At 30.5% G+C, this 4960-nt stretch overlaps 1 long non-coding RNA gene across 1 annotated transcript; it reads right to left on the reverse strand.

Moving 5' to 3' along the window:
• Positions 1–1392: 1392 nt before the first annotated feature.
• Positions 1393–2002, reverse strand: LOC145156482 (uncharacterized). Its single transcript, XR_013736740.1, has 2 exons — positions 1902–2002; positions 1393–1589 (listed from the first exon to the last, which is right to left on the reverse strand). It is a non-coding gene; the product is annotated as an uncharacterized LOC145156482 (long non-coding RNA).
• Positions 2003–4960: the final 2958 nt, after the last annotated feature.

The following is a 4960-nucleotide window of genomic DNA, read 5'->3' on the forward strand; positions in this document are numbered from 1 at the left end:
TGTGGCTGAGGTTGAATCTCAAGATCTCTACTTTTTTTTTTAATCTCAAGTGAACCGTCCCATATATATATATATATATATATATATATATATATATATATATATATATATATATATATATATATATATATATATATCAATGGAAAAGAAAAAAAACAGGAAATAACATCCTACTTTTTCATTTAAACGAACAATGGAAAGGTAAAAGAAAAGCTTTTCATTGGTTAAAACGAAACATAAAAGGAATTCCAATTATAAACTCGTTTTTATGTTTTATCAGAAATATAATGCATGAAAAGCATAACCAAAAGAGGTTAACATATGAATGATCGTATAAAGAAAAAATATGATATATGATTTAAAGTAGGATGCTGTAACAGACAAACTGAAAAGTACATTGACATATATAAACAAAAGAAGTTCTAACCTATTGGTTTTTTTTCTATTTTTCTTTATGTTCTCGTGGTTCAGGAAGCTGTGTAACCAAAGCAAAATCGGTTGATTAGAAAGAGGAGGATGGTGGTAAAATTATTGACCGGAAAAAGGCTTATAAGAGGTATGCCAGGAGAGACAATCATGTATGCCTAATTTTTTGGGATTTAGCTTCAATTATTATACGATTTTAATTTTAATAAATAAAGGAGAATTCAATAGATAACTATGGTAAGTTAAATTTCAAACAAAGATAAGATTTTTGTTAATTTGAATACATAATTATTTCGTTAAATTCATTCAAATGCATTAAAAATGGAATGTATTTAAAAAAGGAAGATAAGGATAAATATGGTAGTCAACAAATAACATGCCTAAAATGAAGGGATACAAAAAACCGGCCATCTATATTACCGATTTTTATTCTATTTAATGCTGATCCGTACACAATAATTTTTTTTCCATACACAACAATTGATGCTTTAAAATGTTGTATTGTACAACTATATAATGCATGAATTGTTGTGTATGGCAAAAAAACTGTTGTGTACGAATCACTTCCCTTTATTTAGTGAATTTATTTTACTTTCATTGTAGTCAACATATAACTATTAAATATTAATATTAATTCAAATTAATTCAAAAATAGTTCAAAATTTAAATTGTCAAATACAGTAAATGTTTTAGAGGATGACACGTGGCTAGTGATAGAGAGAAGGCATTAGAAGATTGACACGTGTAATGGAAGAACTACTCTTTTATTAAGAATGACATATGCAACGTTCATAACCACGTTTAGAAAATACAAATGTCATTCATTTCTATCATTTTACAAAAGAATAAGATCATAAAACCATTTTTATACCCGTGGATGATAACATAATACAAAGTTGACTATATTTTTTTTCAGTCTTAATTTTCTTTTGCTTGAAAGGGTATATACTTTTTCGAATCTAAATGTTTTTGTGAAAGTAGATGTCGATTGATGTACCAATGCAACCTAGGACGAACTCATTATTTTCGATCAGATCAATTTTATTTTGAAAAAGAGATATCAATGACACATTTAAAGTACAATACAACTCCCACGAGCCTTTCTCCAACCACTCCTTGAGGACTTGACTCTTGATTGCATGGCTACTTCCTTTCTTCTCTTTCTGAATTAAGAAACATAATATTGTTTAGTTAGTAAAATCAAATAATTTAATTAAAATTCCTTCATTTTAATATTATCCCTTAAACAACCATAAAACTAGTCTCTTGTGAGCAAGCCATACTCATACCCATCTTCTACAAGAATGAACATTAGTTTGGTTCATTGTGACACTTTACAATTACATAAACTTAAAAGTAAGATGATTCTGACTCAAAACAAGTTATTTCTTCAATAGAAGTTTGTATTAGTTATTTTATTTTGTTTCTCATATATTGATTTTTAAGGGCATTAGAGAAGAGGATAATGAATTCACCGTCGCTTTCTTCGGATCCTTGGCACGGTTGACAAAAAATATTCACATGCCAATCAAAGAAAAGAAAATTTTATAAGAAAATGGAAAATATAAAAAGAATAAACTCCCCACCAACCAATTAAATTTGGGAAATAAATCACGATAATCCCAGAAGAAGAAAAAATAATAATTAATAGACATATAAAACAGTTTTGGTTCTTGGGCTATACGTCAATGTTCATAAATTTGTTTTGCAATTTTCGTGTTTCATCAAAGAATTTCATAAAAAGGGACAATCGCTTTGCTTTTTTTTTTTTTCAAAAAATTGGTGTACGGTTTTTTTCGATCAAGTTTAAAAGGGTTCAATTTTCGTGTCACATGAAAAGCCTTAAGCCTTAATTTTTAGGAATAATTACGCAAATAACCACATTTTTAATTATGTTTAACGTTTTAATTACTTTTTAGACAAATGATTATTTTTTTCAAAAGTTGGCAAGATTCCAAAAGATTTGAAATTATTTTTATCCGCATAAAAACTTTGAAGTTTTAAAAAGGTTAATATAATTTCGCAATTAAAATTTTGAAGTTGTTCTTATAAGTCACAAAATTGTTCTTATCATTTTGAAATAGAAATTGTTTTTTTTTGAAATCTATTTAAGGTTTATTTGTGGGAGCAATTTTTAAAACGAACACAAATTGAAACGAAGAAGATGGATGAAAGGTACATTCTCTTATACGGCTTTTGTTCATATCTATGGAAGATGAAGAAAGAAAAGAACAAGGGTGATGAAGAGAGTGGGAGAGGGAGAAGGAATGAGAATAAGAATAAGAATGAGAGATAGGAGTGTTTTAAGATTTTTAAATCTTTTTAAGGTTCTCTTTTTGTTAAAAATAATTTTGCAATTCAAAAACTATTTTGCATATGATAGAAAATTTTGTCTTGCACAACAATTTATATTTTAAAGAGTTGTAAGACATGCAACTTATACAATCCTCTAAAATATAAATTGTTGGGTACGGAAACAAAAAATATTAGTGCAAGGATTTAAAAAAAAAAGCATTTCACAACTGATTAGTTTCAAAAAGAGTCATCGCGTATTTTTTCCAAAAAAAACATCAAAATAGTAAATATAATTAAGAAATTAGTGTGATCTTTTACTTGACCTGTGTTGCCCTGATATTATTAAAAACTGTAAATATCTTGACGTGCATAGGTAATTTGCTCAATGACCTTTACATTATATTTCACCAACCTATAGAGAGATCTTGGAGGATATAAAAAGTGTGTTAAGAGGGCAAAAATGCGAAATTGACCTATTTAATGGCAATAAACTTAGCAAGTATGATATAAAATATCGAAAACCTTTTGCTAGTCTCAGCTATTTAATTGTAAACTAACAATGGTATACTTTATGAAACCAACTCTATAACATAATTACATAAAGATTGCTACAAAAAATAATATACACTTTGTTATAATCCAAAGGTCTAACTTTTCCCATTTAACTCATGTTCGGATAAAATGTTATGGGATAAATAATGCCTTTTTTTTTTTTTTTTGAGAAAATGGCAAAACAGTTGGGGAAAAACACGTATGAAAAGCAAATTTGTAAAAAAAGTTATTAACTAAAATGAAAAATCTCATCCACTCGACTTTCTCGATTCACATTTAGTTCAAGGCAAACAAGCAGCTGGAGAGAGTGTTTCCGATAATAATATAGTTTTACAAACTGATCTTTCTGTTTTAAAAACTGATTTTCTTCTTTCAAATTTGAAAACTGAGGTTTGGTTTTTGATGATGTTGTTGTGAACACTGATGATTCAGATGTTTCTGATAAGTGTGGTGATATGTCTGATAAATCTAAACCTCATGAATCTGTCACTAGCGCATACACGCCACCTAAGTCAGTCACTCAATATGAATCATGCACATTCACTTGTGGGAAAAGTAAAGAACTCAATAAGGACACTAAATCAGAAAAGAGCGGTACCAATTTCTATGTAAAGAAGCATACATGCTTTAATTGTGGAACACCTCGTCATATTGCGCGAAATTATCCAAACCGGGCATTTGTTCCTTTTTATGCACAAAGAAGAAAGAATGAGTCACGAGGAAGATCTCTTAAGAGAAAATCCTCGAGATCTCATTCAGTTGATGGTGATTGGAACATCAATAAAGAAAGAAAACAAGCTGATCTTGAAAAGAACAAACGGGTTTTAAACAAAAATTCAACAGGTACTTTAATGAGACCGAAAGTGGTTAAACCAAAATCGGTATCGTCAAAAACATCGTCTGGGTCTTCGGCTAATCTTAGACGGAAACCCAAACGATCAAAACCAAAGAAAAACATTTCGAAAGCACCTGTAAATGTTTCAAAACCTAATTATAAATGGGTGCCCAAAAACTCAAATGTCCAATCACCTCAACGTCCTTTATGTGCATCTAGTAATCAATCTGATTCAAAATGTGAAAAACTCAATTTTGTTTCTAACAAGGGAAAACCCCGTGTTTCTATGACCTGGGTCCCAAAATCTAATTAATCTCCCTCATCGTGCAGGAACAACTACGGAGGAATATCATCAGACCTTGGTATGTTGATAGTGGTTGTTCCAGGCACATGACATGAGACATCTCCCAATTGCAAGACATTCAAAATTTTAATGGGGGGTTTGTTTCCTTTGCGGGAGGAGAAGGTGGAAAGATTACTCAGAAGGGTACCGTAACAAATGGTGTGCTTAGCTTTGAGAATGTTAACTATGCTTCCGAGCTGAACCACAGTCTGTTGAGCGTCTCTCAGATTTGTGATAAAGGCTACTCCACTCATTTTACGAACAAAGAGTGTCTCATCTTGAAGCCCGAAATCATTATACCTGAAGAATGTATTTTAGTCAGATCTGAAAGGGAAGGGAATGCTTATGTTATTAACATGAATCATAACATTCCCGAGCAAGTTACTTGTCTTTTCTCAAAAGTCTCTGAACACAATGCCATGCTCTGGCATCGTCGACTCGGTCATGCAAATGCCAAGAACCTCAATCGCCTTGCTAAAAATGATATTGTGCGTGGTCTTCCAGTCAAA

Source organism: Lactuca virosa, chromosome 2 (genome assembly GCF_052849685.1).
Source record: "Lactuca virosa cultivar CGN04683 chromosome 2, Lactuca_virosa_CGN04683_v6, whole genome shotgun sequence".
Taxonomy (NCBI): domain Eukaryota; kingdom Viridiplantae; phylum Streptophyta; class Magnoliopsida; order Asterales; family Asteraceae; genus Lactuca; species Lactuca virosa.